This window comes from Cottoperca gobio, chromosome 15 (genome assembly GCF_900634415.1).
Source record: "Cottoperca gobio chromosome 15, fCotGob3.1, whole genome shotgun sequence".
In the NCBI taxonomy this organism is placed as follows: Eukaryota; Metazoa; Chordata; class Actinopteri; order Perciformes; family Bovichtidae; genus Cottoperca; species Cottoperca gobio.
Genome location: NC_041369.1, coordinates 5203823 through 5227458, shown reverse-complemented (window position 1 = coordinate 5227458; position 23636 = coordinate 5203823). Strand labels below are relative to the sequence as shown.

Sequence of the window (23636 nt, the reverse complement as noted above, 5' to 3'; positions counted from 1 at the left end):
TCCAGTGGAACTTATTTTCAATACACATTACAATGACTTATATACTCATAAGTCATTGTAAACTGTACAATTGTCTAATGTGTGAGTTCCAAGTGCAAAGTTATATGTGTTTTCCTGAGATCTGGATCTTTTTTGAAAGATCGTTGTTTTTGTCTTTTTCATGTTTACTGCCAGGGTCCAGTTCTGGAGACATTGTACTCAAGACATTGTGTTTGGTGAGGAAGTTTCAAATGTCAAAAGTCTCAAATGTATAATGCTCCAATGTAGCTTTCCTAGATTACTGTTCACACAGATGCCTGTGGGTCAAATGTATCTCTGGTTTTGAAAATTGATTTGATGAGACCATGATTCCAAATGTCAGGAGAGTAACTTACACTCAGATTCAAATTAAAGATGTTCAGGACTGCCCATTGTAATTTTGGGCTATTTCAGCATCTCATTGGTAATGCCATCAAGCCCAGTGGCTTGTTTTGGGTTTTTCTCTTAGTTCCTGCTCATTAATGTGGGAGTCTAGGGGTCTCATTTATTTTATTGCCAATTCTAGTTCATTAAATTGTGTTATTATTTGGATTTGATTTATTTGGGTTTAGGGTTCCTAGCTTGAGGTTTAATTGACAGAATCATGTATTAGACTACCTGCCCAGTAGCGGTTCTGGGGGGGGGGGGGGGGCTAACACAGATCCTGGACCCACCTGTAGCCCCCCCTACGAACGAAGATTGTACAATAATAAAAAGTAGGCTACTGATTCTTTTTTTGTGACGATATGGCGTTGACGCGAAAGGAGGCGGAACTAATGTGCCCCAACATTCTAGTCGGACCCTTTAGACTCAAACCTTTAGAGTGTTACACCGCCTAAAGCTTTCTGGCTGACACATGGCCAATTACCTGACTAGAGGAAGAAGCAAGAACCACGAAGAATTAAAGGTGAGCAAAACTATTTTATTTGTGTGATTGTTACAAGATAAGATTGTTACAAGGTAAGAAATGTTGTTGTTGACTGTTAGTTCACTTAATAGCAGCCAGACAGACGTTAACGTTAGCCTGAGTTGATGGCTTGCTAGCTAGCTAGCTATATATTATTAGTAAGGATGAGTGTTAGTAATGTATTCCTCGAGTAGTACTCGTTTCAAATGAACTCCATTGGTAAACAAGGGTACTCGGGTTTTAGTTTTTTTGATGTAGGCTACGTTTTTATTTAATTTTTTTTTACCGTTACCTTTACATGTCAAGTACATTTTTTGGTGAAAAAGTGTTTTGAAGTAGTGAAAAATAAATTGTTAATATCATATGGTATATATATATGTATATACATATGGCTGTGACTGTTTTGATTGAGAATAAGCATTTAGCGTTTGGTAGGCAATATTGCTGTGCATCCGTATTCCTGCAGACAGATTTGTTGTGTTCTAAAAATAGATTTAGAAGGAATTAACGCGAGCCCTCGTTTTAGTTTTTAAATAAGTGCAAAGGCTACACCAATACAAATCGATATAACGTTATTTATATTTTGGGTTCCTTAGCCTCTTAGAAGGTGGGCGAATTCTTTCGAAAATACCTACAAACGACATACCCAAAGTAAATTCTTCTGCTGCTCTTCAACCATTTGCACCAGCTGCATGATTTTGGGCTCATTCAAAAGATAACTCTCTTATTGTTCTTGAACAGTGACAAATCACTCCAAGTGCTTCTGGCACTGAGTAATAGTGGTCTGAATATACAGAATTTGAAGAAAATACACTCCGTCTGAAGTTTGTTGTTGAAAAAGATGGATGATGAAAATGGGTATAGCTGGTAGTCCAGAGCTGAAATACACAATAGAAACATAGAACCAAGTGTTATCAAGTTCACCACCAAATTCAGATAAAAAGGGATAAAAACTTAATTTATTAGACAGGTTTTTCTAAGAGTAACACCAGGCGTACACCAACTGTGCAATATGTACATGTACATATTATAATATTTATTAATAATTTGTATTTTAATTTATTTATAAATAACTATTATATACCCATATTACCTGTTAGTAGTAATCACACAGAGTAAGTGAAGTATAAAGACATTTTTTTTCTAATATTTGTATGTTTAAAAAAAAAAAAAATTGTACAATAAATAATAAATATTATTTTGGAAATAAATTTTATTTTGAAAAAGCAAACCATGGGAAGTGGCGTATCTAACGAAAGGAGGCGCACATTTCCTTTACGATGCGCGCGCCACCAGGACGCTGAGCTGTTCCAGGGTCAGTTTGTAAAAAAAGAAGTGGGTGGGCACTTTCTTATCAAGTTGACACTCATTGGCTCATGAAGGTTACAAAAGACCCATCGAAGCTCCGATTGGCTCAAATGAAGTGTCAATCTAACGCTGAGAGCCCGCGCTAAAACCAGGATGTATCTGAACCGTGATGAGAGCACGAGATATTAAGTTATGACTGTTTATGATCACATAATGTAAAAATCGATCAGCTGATTTCACAGATTGCAACACCTGTTCATGGACTTTTATCGATGTGACGATGTTCACAGTGGATATCTTTTTCCCGGATACGAACGTGTGGACCTCTGGCAATGCCTTAGGAGCGTCTTTTTCAAAATATTGCTGAAAAGAGGATATTTATGAGGCTTTATAGGTAAGTTGGCTCAAAGTTATGATTTTGATTTTGAGTGTACTTGCTAGTTTGAGGAACTGATTGTACCGCTGTTGTGATTTTCATCTCCATATTAAAATAGACGAGATTCTAAGCTTCTTCTTTTTTTCAGAGTTCAAAAATGTCCATGTACAAGCGCAATAAAACACCTGCTGGGCCCGCCGGCGGGCCGCACACTCTAAGAGATTCCTTAAGTGTTATGTGTTCCTCTCCATTATTTGTTGTCCATAGTTCAACATGAAGAGAAAAAAAAACATCATGTCCTATTTCTGCCCCCAAAAGAAAAACAAAAATGATGAGGCAGACATTGAGACAGAGCCAGATGATCCAGGTGTTGAAAAAGCTGAGGAGAAACGTCCAGAAGTTGAGAGCGCTACAGAAAGAGAGCCAGAGGATTTGATCTTTGAGGAGATTGGTTTCCAAAGTGAGGGCACAGAGTGGGAAGAAAGACAGATGAAGATCCAGAGAGTGAGGCTGAGGGTGACATACAAGCAGAGTGTGAGACGCAGACAGAAGATCCATGTGCATCTACAAGCATTGGACCATCAGGTTTGTGAGGTTGAAGAAACATTTGGCTGCTTCTAAAGCAGTGTAATTATACTTTATATGATATGTCCTTGTAGAAGTGTGTAGTAATAATACACATAGATAATGTCAGAGTTCTATTGTGAGGGTGTTCTAAAATGTTATTTCAGTTGTGATGTCAGTGTTCTAGATTTTGGGGTTATGTATGGACAGACGCCTACAAACAGACGTATTGTTACGCCTGAAGACATTTTAGTCCCCCTAATTGCACAGAGACTGTATTTGACTCACAATTGGGATTCAAAAACTGGAAGAAGGCAACCTACAAAGAGGGGTGGTTTGCAAAACATGCTAGGTCTGAGCAGCACAAACAAGCAATGGTTACATGGAGGGATTATCAGAGAGCTGCAGCAACTAACACAACAATGTTAAATGTCCTAAACAAGGAACATAACAGACAGGTTCGAGAAAATAGGGAATATATAAAATCGATAGCGGAAGTGCTGCTACTAACTGCCACAGAAAACATTGTTTTTGTTGTGCTCTATTATTAATTAATTATTAAGTATTTATACTTCCTGTAACTAAAAATATGTAATGCTTGAACACTGCTTCGGGTTGAATGTGCCCCTCTGACAAAACACTTGGCCCCAGCCAGGCCCCCCTAGTGATATTGGTCTAGAACCACCACTGTACCAGATATCAAAGCAGCATAGATAGTTCCTTCTCAGTGGCCCTCAAGCAAGTGTGTTAAGCAGTTCATTGTGGGAGCTGTCTAAATATACTCACACAAAGAGAATATTCACCCTTTGGGATTGCTTAAAATGTGAAATATATAATTATTTACTGGAAGAAATTTTTCCTCTGTCACTTGACCTACTTAAGGGTTGAGTTTGTACTTTCATTTGTGGAATAACATTTCACAACTGTCAGCAGCAACAGTTATTTTGCTAATAAATGTGACTTTTACAGAGAGAAAAAACCTATTACTGTACATTTCACCTACACCTACAAGTCACATGTGCAGGGGCCATAAGTGTTGAGAGCGGCTCTGGACATCATCTACAAAATGTCACTCAAAGAGACACGTACCAACCCGAAAGAGATTCAAAATGACTACAAAGAGACCACAACAACTACAAAGACATGCAAAACAGCGAGACACAAAGAGACCATACAGACTATGACAAGGGTCAAAACAACTACAAAGAGACTCAAAATGACTACAAAAAGATTCAAAACAACTACAAAGACACACAAACTCACCATAAAGAGACATACAACTACCATTAAAAGACACATAGCAACTACAAAGAGACACTCCATTACCACAATGAGACGCAAAACCCCAGAGAGTTGCGTAACTACTACAAAGAGACACAAAACGACAACAAGAGGCTGAACAACTATAAAGTCTGTGTGTCTTGCTCCTATGTAGGAGAGGTGGTGGGGCCTTTTGCATGTCTGTGCCCATTACATTACAGTTCATTTAGCTGACGCTTTTGTCCAAAGCAAACAGCAAAAAGTGCAAACAATCATGGGGCCCAGGGGCCCATTGTCTATTAATCCCCCTTGGAATTATATTTAAGATCTTATGTATTAGTGCTTGATACCTGCAATTTAAAATGTCAGTAATACAACCAATTTCTCATGTCACCTATGCTGTAAGTGCTCATTTAAACAGATTAAGACCAATAGTATATAATCAATTCATATCAGAAGAGGGTGTGGCTAGCGACACAGTCAGTCGCCAGGCAGTCTGGCCAACACAGATGGTGCTATATGATGATGAATAGGCTCTACAAATGCTAAATGTGTTTGTTCAAGCTGTCATCCAGTATATTACAAAAAATACACCTGCCCTGTTGTATGGTTCACAATAATCTTTAGCACTGTATAATCTATATATAATATATATATAATTAAAAAAGATATTAAAATGCTATAATCTCATCAAATTCTTTCAACATCTGTCAATGCGAATAAAGAAATATATTACAGAATCCAAGGCTTCAACATGTGATGTCGGGGCAAAACCTCATCGAGAGAGGGATGTTTATCAAAATTAGCTTCTTCAGTTCCAGTATAAAACAGAGTATGTCCCCAGAAAAACAACCAGGGCATTTTCATTTTGTGTCATTCAGTGTCATGGAGAAGCCCCAGGAATGGTTCATATTTACAATGAAAGACTTAGCTGTCTGGGATTACATGAACAACAAGCCTGGACTCAGGAATTGAATTTAACTGAAGTGAAGAGTTGAAGTTCAATTCAATGAATAAATGCTAAGCTCCGGTTAAGGCTCAACAGCAGATTTTTAGCTCCCTTCAGTTTTTGTCTACACACCATCATAAATACTGTTTTGCTGAAATGCGGCATGGTCTCTTATAAAATGAGAAAGGAAATTGAAATGCCATTAAGTGATAATCCATGAGCTGTTTCTGTGAGTTATCTTTGGACCAGTCCGCAGACGACAGCCACAGTTAATGAGGATATAACCACATGTCACAATCTTGTCACAAACACAGATGCACACCAAGGTGGAGAACAAAGATAAACAATGCACTACCAGCATCGAAATCACATTAATCACCCCAACATTTTACAGAGATGAGTGAAGCGAAAACCCAAAAGGCTGCTGCTCCTGTGTAAACATTTAGATTCAGAAACATGCATTCAGAAACAGGAACAGATTTGTCACATACCGTTGTTAAGTTACTCTTAGACGTTATGATGAAACAGTTGGCTGTTTTGTTTATATAAAAGTATTTGTTTGCGTCAAGCTATGCACATGCACAGTTCTCTTCTCATATATAATGAATCAAAGCCATTGTGTGGAATAAAACTTTGCATTATCAGGCCCCCTGGTGGGATAACTTTCAACATCTTAGAAAATCCCAACACCAGCATATCCTTAAGATGTTAAATCATCAGGGTCAAATAAATTATTAATCAACGCTCAAATTGGTATCAATAATTGAGCATTTTGCACATGTGAAACCTACATACACAAGAATAGCAGAAGCCAAACAGTGAAAATTATAAAGTTATAAAGACTGGTTCATTCTCTACGTACATGCAAGTCCCATCATACCGAACTATGTGAATCAAGAAGTACCACAAGCCTCGCTTTTAGACTCAAAGCACAAACACTTTTATCTTTCATCCATGATTGAAAAGATAGATCTGCATGTTTATCAGACACTTTAGTCTTTGATAACAGAGTGTACTGCTATAGAGAGCCATGCTAAGTTTGTACAATTTGCTTTGAATTTTTTATAAAAATAGTTAAAAGTGTTATCAATATTGTATTAATAAAATGTGGTCTTTGATAGGTTTTTTAAAATGATCTAAATAAAGGTTTACACGGGTCTAAATCCAAACAATTTTCCCAATGAGTCTCTTCAGTACCATTGCTCCATCACACACACCACCATACTAGAAATCCCTGAGAAATGTAAATCAGATTAAGAGTCTACAGCTATGCTAGCAGCAGGATGCAAAATTTACTTTGTTTGTGCACAGTACAAATAGCTGATGAATGTTTAAATGTTACCAGCGACTCAATACAATAGATAACCATTGGTGTTTTGTTTGTCTCGTGAATGATTTAAATCTACTAGCCACTTGTATATTTTACCAGCATTTGGCTGTAAATGGTAATAATTGCGTGCTCTGGCTAGTGGCTCTGTGAGGCTGTAATAACACAGCGGTGCTTTGAGTGAAATGCTAACATAAGCATGCTAACATGTTCTCAATGACAATGCTAAAATACTAATGCTACAGGAAAGCAGGCACAATGTGTATAATTTTCACCATCTTAGTTTGAGTGTAGCCTAAGCATGCCAGCATTTGCTAATAAGCACTAAAGAGCAAGTAGCGTACAGCTTAGGTTGATGGGAATGCACTTGAGGCAGGTTTAATTCCAGGAGGCAACTTCCTGGTCTGAGAAGTGAAGCTAATGCAGAAGTGCCTTAAACTAGTTTTCTCTCCAGCAGGGGGCAACTCCACTGGTTGCAAAAAGAAGTCCAGTTGTATAGAAGAAACATGTTTATTGTCTCAATCGCCAGTGGAATTTAATTGTAACATTTTGGTCGCCTAAATTATAATTTTCAGAGTCCAGTTGTACTTTGCTCCTCTCCTCTCGTGTCACTTCTGTTTGCAAAAATAAAGATGGCAAAGGCCAAAAACCAAGAGGGCTGAATATGATTACTGGAGGAGAATGTGGTGGAGGAGGCCCGCAACAACATCGCCTAAAATGACAGCTGTCGGCAGCAGAGAGGAGAACTGATTTAACGTTTGACAGCAGCGCCATGATTGGCTGATGGAGATTGTGGAAAATCTAGTTGGTTAACTAAAAGAGTGGACACCCATAATCAGCTGATTAGAAGCAGCTGGTGGAGTGAGACATGAATGAAGCATAAAAAGTAGACTTCCTGATTTAATTTACACTGAGCTTAATAGAATCAGCAAATTCATTAGGCTTCATTCTCCGGGGACAATGAACGTCTGTACTAAATTCGATGACAATCTTTTTAATAGTTGTTGGAATATTTCATCCTGGACAAAAGTGACCGAATATACATTCCTGAAAACACTCTCAAGCCACCGCACTATACACATGCAAAGGGTGTTGTATCCACAAGTGTTTTCTGCACCAGCGAGTTGTCTGCAGCTAATCAGCAGACCCATATTCAAGATGTAACTCAATCAGGGTAGAATTTTAAGCAGATGTAGGTGTTAGTAATTTAAATGAATGCATCTAAGATTCACAGTGCATTTGCAGAGAAAGCCCACGTTGAGCTGGGTATCATTTATTTTTTTCATAAACCTAAATCCTTCTTTAAAAAAGAAAAATATACTGTAGCCACAGTCATTGATTGGATAATGAGCCTCAGGCTAAATCCTAGCCCTTCCCAAGTGCCCATTTTTAATCCTTTTAAGGCAATCAATCAGTTGGTTATTAATGTGGAATCAACTGACTTGCCAAACAAAAAAGTGAAAAACTATAATGTCTCTTTTCATTAATACGTCAGTATATATTTCTTTTCAGTTCCCTTTCAGATTGACACATTCTATTAGATAGGGGTAATTAGTGATGTGAATCCTGCTTTGGAGCATTTGCACGCATTCGTTACACATCCCCAGCAGTTTTGCCGCAGAATACCACCCTCCCCAACTAATGCTGAATCATCTTAAGCACTAAATCTTCTACATGTTCTTTGCTTGGACATTTGCTTCCCACAATATTTTTGTATCCAATTTTTCTGACACTGTCTGGGTTAATGTTGCATTTCCTCCACCATTCTTCCCAGAAGTTTCTGAATCCTGTACTCCTCAAGTGTCCCACTTTTAGGATGATGTGGTTTTTCCAATCTGCTAGTTTGAACAATTCGACATTTGAATATAATCTGGCCTGTCAGAGCTGGACTCTTCAGACGCACAGTTTCTTATCAACGTGAACATGTGTTCAGACGGCTAATGAGTGTAGTGACTCACTGCTCACACTCTCATTGGAGATGACGGATGTTACTGATTTGTTCAGCGTGGGGATTGGATTTGATGGCGCCCTGGATGCATACTTAGCAAAAACTGACACGATGCCCAATCCCTTCACATCATGTATTTTCTGATTTGGGTACACTCCATGGAGATTAGTAACTAATATCAAGTTGAACGGAAGCAAAGCATCACACTCCTGTTGTTTGCTGCATATATTTTACACGTTTGCTGTCTGTCATTTTAAAGTAGATTTAATGTGTTTAATGTTTAAGGCTGACTGCATACAATATGTTGGTGCTGTGTTATTACTGAAAAACAAGGGGAAAATAATAATACATGCAGTTGTTATATTATTGTGCTTCACAATGTGCTGCACAATAATCCAAAGTATTTTGCTGATTATCCTGTAGCCATACAAACACACGGTGTCTCCTCTGGCAAGGTCTTCCCTAAAACACTTAAATCATCACAAGACAGTTTTAGTGTTTAACTTTAATGCATTGCTCAACAGACTGAATAAAAAGCACTAATGTATCCGATGGAGGTTGATGATCCATTGAGAAGTGATTAATCAGTTGTACAGTGAAGTGCATGAAAGATAAATTATATATATAATATATTATATTTTATTCAGCAGATTTGCGACTCTCAGGACTGCAATTTTTGTTGGATCTGTCAGTCAGTCAAATATGGTCTATTAATGGTCCCCAAACATTGAATCTTATCATTTCCAGTAGGGTGATCTAGATCAGTGGTTCCCAAACTTCTGTGGCCAAGGCACACCAAAGACCAAGCCAAAATCTCAAGGCACACCTGAGTTCATATCCAGGAAAAATCCCCTCTCTAACACAGAGTATCACTGTTATCACTCTGTGAACATTTATTTATTTAGTCCTTGTAAGAAGCTATTCTCCTTCACACTAGCAGAGAGCCTTTGATGTGTCACACTCTAATATTTCCCACCATGCGCAAATGGCTAAAACTGGGTTCGCTTTGACAGATTTCTTTTTTTTAATGATTGTTTTATTTAAATTTAGGCCAAAGCATATAAGACCTATTGTTTCTATATTGTGAAATAAGTGTGTAGGACAAAGTACCGATAAAGTACAGTGTTTCCCTGCGCTGTTTTCTTTTTTTTATATATTCACAACTCACCTTTCACATTGAACAGGTGCTCTTTTATTAAATAAACTAAACGCTTATGTCATTTATCTCATTTATGTGCACGTTTCAGTTGCTTTGCGTATTTACATTCTCTCCTCTGCTTTGCTTCGTGAAGGGCAGAGCTCCGCTTCCGAACCCATACACACAAACACACACACACACACACACACACACACACACGTGCGCACACACTTACAGTCAGAGACAGAGCGGAGGAAAGCTGAGGAGAGAATAAAAAAATCTGTGCCACGCACGGACCTCATCCAGCCCAGACAGCACCCCCCAGAGGAAACACTGAAGTAAATTACAAACCTTGTCTATAGTTAAATGCAATAGGCCTAATTGTTTCAAAATCACACGGCGCACCAGGATTTGTCTCACGGCACCGTTTGGGAACCACTGATCTAGATCCATCAAAGGGTCAAGCTTTTGCCCTTGTCCAATACTTCAGGCTTTTGGCTAGAGGTAGAGTGGTCGTCCACTGGTTGGAAGGTCAGTGGTTCAATCCCCAGCCCCTGCGGTCAGCATGTCAAAGTTACCTTGGGCAAGATGCTGAACCCCAAATTGCTCCTGATGGCCGGTGAGTGAGTGGTTATCACTACTGATGAGCACCTTGTATGGTAGCCTCTGACTGTGTGTATTTGGGTGAATGATGACGTGTTGTAAGGCGTTTTGCGTAAAAGATTGGAAAAGCACGATATAAAAGCAGTCCGTTCAGTTGACCTCAACGGGAGACCTCTAACATGCTATCATTAGCATTGGTAAAGATAGCAGATGATCGTGAGAACACTGTTAAGGTTTAATGCTTCTAGACATGGACAAGCAACAGATGCAACGATTGGTCTGGTGTTGGCATCCTGTACCTTGCTTTTGATTGATTAGATCAAAATAAAAAAGGCAAACCTTCAGATAATAAATACATATGAAGGGATTATTGTGCTACATCTGCAGAGTCAGATAGAACATTTTAGTTTTTTATCCAAATAAAAAAAAGTATGGGGCTGAGGGTGTGACGTGAGAATACTTACATTTCACTCAGCTAATCCAAAGAATTAAACATTTTACTGTGCAAACTATATATTGGAGTGTCAGCTGACGTTTCACTTAGAAAAGTGAGGTTCCATCTACCTGTTAAATATACACAATTTACAAAAAAGATTTTTAGGCTTTACACAAAATGCGACACAATGTAATGGAAACAGACTCAGCAAAAAAAACATGAAGTACACGAAGCAAATTTAAACATCAGTCAAGCTTCCACTGACGAGACAAAAACTTCAGCTGTGTGGAGCGATGAAGAGACTGCAACCTTCCTCAAATGAATACATGAAACGAACAATACCACACTTCCGTCACGTTTCCCACATAGTTTTCCATCTTTTGAAGGTTGACTGGTGCTCTTTAAATCTCGTCATCTCGTTGGCACGGCACCTGCCTGGAGAATTAATTTGTATGCGCGCAACTACTAATATTCGATAACAGAAGTAGTAATTTGCATGAATTCATTAGCATTTACTTATGCTGATCTTTGGGAAATGTTTAAATGTGCGCTGCATTTAGATGGCAACTTGGATAATGAGAGAGATGTGGTCAACATCTTGGAGCTAGTAGTAGCCGTGGCAATACAGTTAACTCTTTGACTTCAAACTTTTGCCCCACTAAATGTAGCAATCTGAGAATAGCAAACCTGTTTCTCCATTTCCTATCCAACAGCTTTCCAGCCTCACAACGCTGCAGAATGTCTTTCGTTTCTGATTGCTGAAACAATCAGCTGGGCTGATTTATCTTGTTAAGAGGTTCCCACACCTCCATCTCCAGCTCATTCACTCAACCCAGAGACAGGGTGTCGGTTGTGATTATCCCCACTATGATTACCCCTGACAGGCATCAATAAACCACTTACGACACACGCTGGTTGCACTTTTACTTCCCATCTTCTGTGCCTGACAGTGCTTCAGTACAGCTTGACCTGAACATAAACCATATCTCATATTCTTAGCTAGTACTGCACCCTGAGTCACTTCACAGAGGAGATAATCATTCACGCTCATTGACAGAAATATTCTGTATCTTGTGCATTTACTCCTCATACAGGAAATAGCGTCTCCTCATCAGGCTGCTGTTTCTCAAGAGTTGTGCTTCTCTACAGCCTATTGCTTTCCTGATGGCGGGGTGGGATCAGTTGTGTGGTGATGGGATTGGCATTTGAAATGTTTGAATCTTGTTGTTAAATGAGACGGAGCAGGCAGGTATGAGGTGGATTTTTCAAAAAGATGGTTTCATTTACCAAAAAAACAGTTTTCAATATATGCAATAAAGTTCTGGGCCAATAAACAGAACTTAATTCAGACTATGATCACCAACTAATATAAACTTAATCAAACTGCACAGAAATGACCCAACAAAGATAGAATGGCTGATCACACCTTTTTTGAAACAAATACAAACGTTACCACCTAAAATAAACTTGGACGATTTGGGTATCAGTATTAATATTTGAGCAATCAACCAAACCAAAAGAATATCAATAAACTAATATACTATAAAGAAATGGAGAAATATGTATCACTTGCAAATGAGATCTCAATGTCAATGTGACTTCCTGATTCAATAAAGTATGTATAACGTTTCACTGGTAGATTGATCTCTAACCAATTTCTTTTGTTCGATGGCGTTAGTATTATTTCTGTTATCTTACACTAGCTGACATTTTTTTTCAATAGAATCAAAAAAGCGTTTCCAAATGTGCAAATATGACCGGAGTGATGCATGATAGCACAAGTGTGGCTTGTGTGTGCTTTCATGTCACTTTTACAGACTAATTAATTATTTTTGCTGAACCCTGGATCCTTCTTGCATGCCAATTCCAATCCTCGCAGTTTGAAATCTAAAACACATTCCTTGTTCTTTTTGTGGCAGGGCTGGGAAGGACTTGTAAATTGTAAGCAGTGACAACACAAAGAAATCTGGTTTTGTCCACGTTGCCATGGAAATTCCAAACTCCATAGATATCTGACGTGACTTTATCAACTGTGACAAAATATGACACTATCCTTTCAAAAAGAGATGACAATGACACGTTTTATGAATACTTTATGAGGAACGTGTCATTCTCGCTATACTTGACTAATGAGAACCTGTATTTCATCATGCTGTTATATGTTGAATGTGCGCTTGTGTTACTGTGTATGAATTTATTTCTCTGGAGGCTGATGTGCTTCTCCAGACAGGTGCTGGTCCTGCCAGGATGTGGATGTGTCTGGAAGAGTTGGATGAAAAGCAAAAGGACCCTCAGTGATATTTAATACTTCTGCAACATCACTGAGCTCAGGTACCATGGTAACCAGCCAGATCCACCCATCTCCCTCCCTCTGACACTGTCCCATTTAATCTCCTCTTCCTCTATTCGCCTGTTCCCATACATTAAAACAGACTGTGTTCTAACCCATGTAGGGACACATGTAGCAACTGGTCATCCAGACATATCAGACTTGATCATTGTACACTGCGTATATTTGCTAGAGAACTGTTAACACGCTGTAGTGATGACAAAGTTCACATTGCGGTCACATTATGAAAGCAATTTCTCAGGGAGCTGCTCCCTTTCTCCCCCTCCCCCTCCCCCTCTCACTCCTCACTCTTTCTCTTTGATGATAAGAAAAGTAACATGTGCTTGCAGAAACTTATAATGCAATGCTGTAATGCAAAAGATCTCAGATGTGTCAAAGAGACATTTGGATCAGTCATAAATTATATTTAACCATTTTGGTGCATATTTTCTGAGTTTTTTCTGGGAGCATTATGTTTCTAAATACAGCCTGGTGCTCTGCTCTGTCTTCACTCAGTTGCTCTTTGGCTGTTTGCCCAACAGATTGGCTGCAGCCTAAGGACACGCGCCAAAATAAGGCATCCCACTGGCCCTCACTACATGATTATTCTAAATAGAGCAACTCCCAATTTAATAACAAGAAAGTCGAAGTCCTAATAAACTTAAGCTTCTCCCACTGCATTGTTTTTTTTATATTCCGTTTTATTCTTCAAAGGAAAAATATCTCAGTCATGAAATCATGATCTAATGTTAGAGTGGGATGGATTATGGAAATGTGATTATAAGATAGTCTTGTGAAGGAATATGTTGCCCTTTATGTGTGCAGCACCAAAGTGACCAAGATACTAATGTCTTTAATGTCTTTTATGCCCAGCCACCATTAGAGCTGCTATGCTCCGCACACAGATTTACCAACTTTGCAGATTTACCACTCAAAATTCGTATAATTGTTTTATATCTTAAAGGCTTCATACATGATATAATGCGGAAAGTCTGTCTTAAACTACAGGTCCCAGACAAAAGGCATCCATTTTGAATGTTATCAACGGATCAAATGGGCGTTATCAGTGGTAATTGCTAACATTCGGGCCAAACGGCACCTTTATTTAGGTTTAGAAAACAAAACTACTTGGTAAGGTTTAACAAAAGATTGTGCTTTGGGTTAGAATAACTACGTCTGTAAAGTTAAAGTGAAAATGAACGTTGTGAACAACAAGACAACTTCACATTGTTGGTTTCCCACAGGACATGAACACCGTCCTCCTGGGTGAAAGTCGACCTCCACCCCTTATGGAGTTTCTCGCTCATTATGCTACATCACCTGACTTCCACCTTTGCTCCTGTGATTATTACAACGGTTGCTAGAGGTCGGTGTCATCTGCTTGTATTTCTTCTTTCAGTGATTAACTGTTTGAATAGATGATAAATCCTATTAGTCTGTGTTGCAGGTCCCTTCTGATCTACATCTCTGAGGCTGATAACCACTGATAACGGCCATTTAATCGGCTGATAACATTTGAACCGGGTGCAAAAAGTTAGCATCCTCAGCAGCTGATTGATGAAGTACAACACATGGAAATAAAGAAACACCATTGTTCTTGTATTGCAGAGTCGAGATAGTAAGTCCTGTTATTATAACTAACTATAGATTTGTGCTTTATTGGTCCTGTTTGTATGTTTTCTCTTTTAACGTTACAAAAGAAAAGGCTTTTAGTATTTTGACTAACCAATGTGTTGGTGAATGTACTGTAACACTATCTCACATAACGCATTTGTTAAATTTGTTCATGTCAAAACTCGCCCATTTCCAGAGCAGGGCTGCCCAAAGAGTGGAACGCAGGCCAATTCAATTTGGCCGCTAGACATTTCTAGCAAAATGGGGAAAAAACTTATAATGAAAAAAAACGTTGATAAAAATTGCTGTTTCATAAAAAATAGAAATGCTCTTCTAATATTTAGATTGCAAATTATTAATTACATTTCATAATCTGAGCACGGCAGCAGACAATGAGACTGGTTCAATCTTGTAAGGCTAGTGGGTAAAGGCGGTTGTATATTTAGAATTGATAATCAGTTGTCTGCACAGGCTATAAATGTCGGTTATAGAAAGGAAGCTTGGTGGTGCCACTCACGTGATGGTGTTCCACGAGTGTATACTTTCACTTGTTAATGCACTTTGTTTTCATGCAATGCATTTGTATACAAGTACTTTCTTTTACTTGAGAAATATTTATTTAAAGCAACAGTAAAAAAAACAGTAACAGTACATCAATCAACAGCAGTGTAGAAAGGAGTTAGACAGGATACCTCTCTGTCATCACATGCCCTTTAGGATGGTCCCAGCTTTTTCACGGTTCACATGGCTTTTCTTTCACCAGACTGAATGGGCATTTCCCTCAATTCACAAACCCACTTGAGGGGAAACACTTTATTTAAGGGGACAGATGGGCTGTTATGCTCCTGAAAACCTATCCCCTGTGAGCCAAGATGTCAAGTTCAACCTCATGCAGGCTTTCCCCATCCCCTCTCTCTCTCTTACTCAGTCCTACTCTCTCTCTCTCTCTCTCTCTCTCTCTCTCTCTCTCTCTCTCTCTCTCTCTCTCTCTCTCTCTCTCTCTCTCTATCTCATGTCCCCACCCTCCATAACTCTGTTGCTCATTTGACTAATTTGAGGAGCCTGCAGGGACTGAGTGTTCTGAGCCATGCATGGCTTATAAAAAGACTACCCTCTTATCTCCCATCCTCCTCCTCTTCCTACGACACACTGACCTTGCTGGCCAAGTGCTGACTGCCTTGTTCATCCAGTGACCCTTTCCAATGTTATGTCTGAAGGTCATGCTGTTGCTTCTTCATTCAGTGTTTCATTGGATCAGGATTACTCTAAGCTGTCACGGTCCTGTCACTGTTGCCAGAAGTCCAGTCGTGAACCGTGCATCACGCAGTTTCTTTGCAAGCTTTAGTCAGAGTATGCACAGGCTTGACAGCAATATAAAAACTGATACAGATTGAAGAGACGTACATTAAAGCCTGGCTCAGACTACAGGAGTTTTGAAGTCCTGACATATTTTGAGAAACTTCTCCAAGGTTCTTCTCTTTAACCTTAAACATGAACACACTACAAGACTTGAAAATAATGGCACACCACACACTATTATAAAGATATTATTAAGATTATTGTGCCAGAGGGAGCAATGCACCGCCTAACATCATCTCATGGGGAAGCAAACAAAACGGTCTAAATGTGTCTGGATGAGAAAATGTTTGGGGAGATGCGGTCAACACGGGGTGTCTATTCTTTGTTCTTTAGCGAGAACTGGACGTGAGATTTTAACTGTCACTTTTAATCGCTGTCAACTACTTACATGTAGTATGCTAGCTAACGTTAGCCTCAAGGGCTCATGAGCTATTGTGTTCATGCTCAGAAGGTACGGATTTAATCATCCAGATTTGTACTCCAAACATGTTTGACATTAATCGGGACGGCACTGATGTGTCTGTGAACAATCTCAGGAGTTCTAAGACTGGATCTGTAAACCCCTCACATCACCAGATAATCTGGGCCCAACGTCGGTACCGACCAAGGAGTTCTCCTCTTGTCGGGAGAGGTGAATCGGGTATAAATCGGCCCAAAACTCCTGTAATCTGAACCCAGTTTGAGACAGACTCATGCTGAATGTTGGCTGGAGTTTAGAATAATTATTTTTGTAATTCATATAGTGATAAGAAAGCATGCTTAAGGAGTGTATTGTAAAAAAACATATATTTGAAAAATATGCAAACTTTGAGCTGGGAACCATTGAAGTCCCCTTCTTTTTAAAGAGTTAGCTCACATTCCTGGCTGTGAAAGTTGGGCCCAAACCCCACAGGTCCTTGGGCTCAGATCCCAGCTTGATGCGTATCATGTTGTGGAAGGATGTTGACGACACCTCCTGTGAACAGACAGCCTCTCTGCTGCTTACAGCAGATGCAAAGACATCAAACTGAAAACACTGCTGGCTATTACCTATTAAACTTACATTGTGTACTTTTGTGTTTATGTTGCGCTCGATCGCAGATGTTTTCCATTTCAACTGCTGAGAAAGACATTTTTTTGTTCACAAAAGCTGAGCTGACTAAGATTATGGAGCACAACCAAAATACAGTTTCAGTGTTCTTCTTCTCAAAAGTGGCAGTTTTCCCCGAGCACCAGAGTCCCTTCCAAAAACTTCTAATTTTACTGCAGCAGGGTCTGACAGTCTGCCCCGCTCGGCCCTGGGTCTCCCGTGCCTCCCTTCCCTCCAGCGGGCCAAACAATACGTCCTAGTCCTCCAGCAGCGTGGTGTCAGTTTTAGCTCCTGGCAGCTACTGCTGCCCGCGGATCTCTCCATCTCCCACTGGAGCACACTTTTCCTTTCAACCAATCAGATTGGCCACAAACCACTGTGAGCCAATCTTCACATAGCAGTCAATCTCAGTATGTGTTCCTTTCTCTCAAGCTGTCATTTCACTGTCCAATCGTTGGACCCACTCCCACTACTCCTTCTCTAGTTTTCATCACAACCAGCTTTCAATTTGGCTCTTCTAGTGAACTCAGAGAAATCCTGCTCATCAAATCAGATCTTCAGCGATGCAGTTCTTCTCTCTTTCACCACAGACAACATCCAGAACCAACAGTTAGAGAGGCTGTATTCAGTCAGTGACAATAGATTCTAAAATGTCAAGATTTCGAGGTGGAGCAAAATGTCTACAGATGCATCTTAAACCACTACTGCAGCCGAACCCACCTCTCCACTGCCTATCTGTTTGCACAGTACGTTCCAAACAGTCACTATTTTGCATAGATATGGCTCAATAGGCAGCTTCTGTATTGTGCTATTATCCTCCAGTAGATAGCGTGTCACTTAAAATCGATCAATACAATTACAACTGCAATTGAGTCACCTGCTGGTTCTAAATGGAAAAGCCTAATTTAGTTATCAACAGAACTTTCATTACACTTCACAGCAGGCTGCAACTATTAGTTTCAGCTCAAACAAGAACCATGCAAAGTTTTGTTATGAATACCCACTTATTTCTATATTTATAATTTTGTAGAAAGATAATGTCATATGCATCCATTTGTATGGTAGTGTGGCCATAACACACTGGTTAAGTGACACTAGTGTTTTAGTGCTAAACCTCTTGAGTCATTCATGATAAAGTGAGACATGATGTGTCAGAAAAACCTCAAGACACAAGTGGTGCATCAGCAATAACATCACGAACAAAGAGCAAGAATGTCACAGTCTTCTTCAGCCTTTTCCAGAGTAAAATGCTTCAATAACAGTTGCTCAAAACTTGACATTTCTGCATATAAATGTGTGTTAGTGATGAAAAATGCCCAAGCCATAGTAATGACTGCAGCATATTGTATTGGGACACATTCTTCATTTGGCGTACACTTGTGAATGCGACAAAAAGAGCAGCAAGTATAACTTCAGCCTGTTTTTCTGTAAACATATTAGCAGAAAATATTTGCCATGCAACCCTGAGCAAATTAGAATTTCTCGCTCTCCACTTTCTCCACCCACCCATTCTGTCCTCCTACCATATGCATTCCAAAATGATCAGTGAATTTCAGCTCCTGCTTGAGCCCGTTACACTCTAATTTCACTCACACATACACAATTTCTCTCCCTCTTGCTTTCCCACACAAGAAAACAGGCACAATGCCGCTCAGTAATGGAGAGGCTGTATTCTTATTTACAAGTGAGCACACTAGAATACATTAATATGCTCGTATTGGAAATATTTTTGTTTCTAACCTTTCTTTCAAGGGCATGCAGAGTAGAGATTAATTTTTACACATGGAATCATATTTACCCAGTGAGATACGATGAATTCAATCACATACACACTTTTGTCCTTGAATTGCTGTTGTTCATTCTCCTGCAGTCTGACGACTTCTACATGTTTGGACCTCAACAGTAAGCATCTAGTTTTAATCAGATTTTGGCAACTTTAATCTTATTTCAACATCCCTCAGTTGGGTGTTTTTATATTAATGCAGCAATATTCTGCACTTTGTTTTCTGTCAATCACCCAATGCACACAGGAGGAAACGGGTAGGAGCAATGTCTCAAAAGCAAATTGCATTTCCAACCCTGATATTTGTATTTGTATTGAAACAACTCTCTTGTGCTATGTTCACACTGCGAACGTCAAGGAAACAAGTCATCTTCAATGGAAGCCGGTGACATGAGGCTACAAACTGACACTGAGGCCTCAACTTTCTTTCATTGATCAAATAACGTCAACTAATCACATGTTATTGTTTCACCCTGTTCTGTTGCATCTAAAAATGACCCACAGCCAGTGTCAACAAGTGCTTGAGCAACACTTCAACGGCTACTCGGCCATTTGTTGCTTTTGTTGCCCGTAGTGTGAACATACCATGAGGCGGGAGAGCTTCTGACTGCCTGGTAAGCTTGACGCTGTTAAGTTTTCCCCATCTTGTGCTTGCGTTTTTTTTTAAATGCTTTATTTCCCCTTTAGCTTCTTACTTTAAGCGACAGGGTCCTACATGTACACATTGGTAAATGCAGAACTTTCTAAAGATTTCTGCATTTGTGTCTTGTGCTTTTCTCAGTCTAGTATTCCTTAACCTGATGCACCAGATGTTTTGGAAAAGGGCAGGTGACTTGACGGGTGATTGGATGAACCATCTGTAAATCAAACTCTTACTGAAACCAGTCAGGAGAAGAGCGGAAACATCAAGAAAAACCTTTCAGAGCCGTTCCTTGCTCTTCTTTGAATAAAAGACATACTCTCCAGTACTGATGCTATTGCAGAAACGAACGAAATCAATCAGTCACCTCTCCGTGTCGTCTCACACACCTTAACCATGCCCTTAAGGATGCTCAAACGCATTACTTGAAGCCGCACAAGATGGATTTTCGTGTGATCTCATGATCCCGCAATTTTCTTGGGATCTTATGATGTTTCGAGAGTGCAGTGCAAGGTAAAACATTCTTAGTGTTCCCTTTGTGTATTGAAGGGTGGTGGGTGGGCTGCAGCACGTCAGACTTTCATATGGGAGATTAGATTTGTGACTTGCTATCACAGACTTGCAACAGACATGTTGGAAAATGTATTTGCTTTCTTGTCGAGGGTAAAATGAGAAAAATCAGTACCACTCTAATATTTGTATGGCAAATATGAAGTTAACGCCAATAGGCTGGCTAACTTAGCTTAGCACAGAGACTGGGGACAGGGGGAAACATTTAGCCTGGCTCTGTCCAAAGGCAATAACATCGACCTACCAGCCTCTCTAAAGCACACTAATGTTTATACAAAGTGTAAAAAATGACTAGTTGATTGAACCAAGGTATTATTCTATTCTATTAATAATAAACAAGCTCTCACATTTAAAAATCCACATTAATAACGAAAGTCACAACAACAACAGCCACGCCACCATTTCTCCCCAGGCTGTAACTGCAGCATTCTCATTAAACATTTGAGAGCAGCTGCTGTTTACTTTGCTGTCACATATTGTGTGACCTGTTTGGGCTGTACAGAGAACTCTGTCATTTTCTGTTTGTGACTGTGATTACCACGCATATGCTTTTTTCCAAAAACCTGCAGGACTGTGTCGATTTGGCTCTGTAATGTTTGTAGGACCTCGGAATGAGAGCGGGTGGGTGGCTGTATTTGGGCTGACAGAACTCAGTGTGGGGCTGACAGGGGAGACAGTGATTACTCCTGAGTGTCCGCTGGCGTTTTGCCTTCTTCCACATCTCTCCTCTCCGCAGGCTCTGCTGTGTAACAGTGACAGAGACTGCAGCCCTGCTTGCCAAATGGTCTCGGCTGCTGTTGTAATGCTGGAGAGAGACACACACGCACACAAGACTGATACCCTGAAACTCATGTCATTAAGGGCTTAGCTGAAATATTAGTTTGCATTTTTATAAAAGACTTGTAATATGGTGGCTATGATTAATTTGTTTCATTATATGTTGATTTAATAACACTACACTGTCCAAAGAAAACACTGATTTGTAAATAAAGCATATTTTGAGTCTTTTAATTTCAGTTCTTTATCTTCTAAAAGCTGTGAATAGTATTTTTAGGAAATGTTTGGCGTGACAAATGTAAGTTTTAGTGGTATCGAGTGTGGGTTCGAGCTTTCAGCAGCTTTACTTCAAAACTTACCGGTGCCATCGATCCATCCGGCTTTGCTCAAAAGAGCGAATAAAGTTGAAATATCAGTCAGAGAGTAGAGACAACAGAGTGGAAGGTAAGATATCAGCTGGAGCAGAGACTTCATGCCTTGTTAACTCAGAGAGTTTAGCAGACAGATGTTTGCTGGGGTCAAGGTGTAAGCTATTTGTTGTTTTTTTACAGAAATAGAAACTCATACAAGTTGTTAAGCAGCCTTAGCCCCTGTTTCACACCTCACTTCAGCATTTGAAATTCCACTCAGACCTCTGTATGTCTTGTGCCTTGTTTGAGCTTTGACCAGTAATGGAGTTTCAAAAGAATTTGTCTGCTTTGCTGCCAAGTCGTTTTTTTTCTTTTCAGTGGATTGGTTCTCAGTAGTCTCATGTGTGCACCAATGTTTTTTACAGAGTTTGAGAAAGACAGCAAGAGATGGAGGAATTGTCAGTATTCTGTAGTGCGTGTTCCAGAAAGAGAGATACGTGTGTCACTTATGCAACACACACACACACACACACACACACACACACACACACACCTCCATCTGGGTAATACATGGAGCCTTTGTGAACAACATTCTGACACTAACAAAGAATCACTGTTTCGGTGATTGAGAGCCCCTGTCTCAGTTCCATCTGAATGATGATGCTGTTTTTTTGTGTGATAGTCGGTAAGGCATATTAATGTCCACTGCTGCTGTATCTTAGATTTCTGCAGTGGGATGTAGTGTGGGCAACATGTTTTATAAAGTCTTTGACACCTGCTTCTTACTATAAGATAATACTCAATGATATGCAGATGATCTGGACTGTTTTGTATTCTCATATTTGTAAATAACATTCACATTTTAAATTATGAACAGAACTTTTCTTATTGCATATTGTTTGGCATTTGTATGAGAATGTTTCAGATACATAATTCATCAGTAACAACATTTTTAAATTAACAATGGTTCAAATGACTATGTGTAATGTGACAGCAATCACTAGTAGTGACAAACCAACAGATAATTATCCCAGTAGTTCCCCTTAGCTTTATGGAGCGTTATAGTGTCGTTCAGCTCCCTATTTTGGTTTGACTGTCACCGTTTCCAGCAACTGGCAGCTGGGAAAAAGCTCTCCGACTGTAAGCTACCTGTCCAGCTACGAACAGCAGGCAGACAAAGTTAGCGACTAGCTGGTGAACATTTATCGGAATAATAAATTACAATATACTTTCCCAATTATTGGCCGCTAATTTATCTGCACCGATATATATTGTGCATTCATAATAGAGAAAAATGCCACACATGCTGTACTGTAGCACTTATGACATTGGGACTTTATCAAAAGAAAGCCAAATATGTTGTTGTTGATAACATGCTTTGACTCCATTAATTGTGTCTGGGCAACTGAATAGTAGCAGGATGTTCTGAGGGTTTGTCTGCTGTTATGGACGTTCATGAACCAAGAGGTAATCCATCATGGTCTTTTCTGCCTGACATGCTCCTGATGCTAAAAGTGCTTTCAGAGTAGATTTAGTTTATTGTGCAGACTCTTAAGAGTTCAGAATTTCCTAAACAGCCCACAACACATACACTTTTATGGAAATGTAAACTAAAGCAGGGCAAGAGAAAAGTTATGTTTATTAAAATACTACTGTATGAGCTTAAGATACATTTGGAAGAAGTCATAGCATAACAGAAGTTAGTTTTCAGCTCCCATGACTAACCCTTTCAGCAAAACTGTTTTTTTTTTATCTTAGAGGTATGTCTTCCTCTTAAACATCTTTCCATTTATGTCAACACTTTTCTGTTTGTCTAAGTCATTCCTATTGAATTGATCCTGACAACCCAAGACATTTATACATCATCAGTCAGAGAAGAACAAATACCACACCTTCTGTGTTCAAACGCACAAAGTTTGTTTTCAGATTTCTCGTGTTTCTTGACCCACTTAAAAAGATGCAAGAGGGAGACATAATATAATTGGCTGCACAGAAGTAGGTCACCCACTGAGCTTTGAAGAGTCAATCCATGGTGTTTTGGAACCGTGAAAACTAGCTTCTCTTCATCGCGAACCTTCTAGATGTTATCCCGCTCCCTCTTTGGCTTTGATTAGGCCATGTTTTAAAAGGAGAATCTGTTCACTTGTGTTCATGGTATCGAAGAAACATCAAGCGCAGAAGTCTCTCAGGAGATGGACTCCTAGCAAGATAGACGGATATTACTTGAAAAATGTTGTGATGAAATAGCAAACTGTCTCCAGTGTGGGGTAGCCCATTAGCGTCAATAATTTGCTGACGTGTGGCTAGAAAA

General features: G+C 39.5%; 1 long non-coding RNA gene across 1 annotated transcript; it reads left to right on the top strand.

Moving 5' to 3' along the window:
- The first annotated feature begins 801 nt into the window (after window positions 1-801).
- Window positions 802-21183, top strand: LOC115020227 (uncharacterized). Its single transcript, XR_003833552.1, has 3 exons — window positions 802-925; window positions 13061-13165; window positions 19770-21183. It is a non-coding gene; the product is annotated as an uncharacterized LOC115020227 (long non-coding RNA).
- The last annotated feature ends 2453 nt before the right edge of the window (window positions 21184-23636 follow it).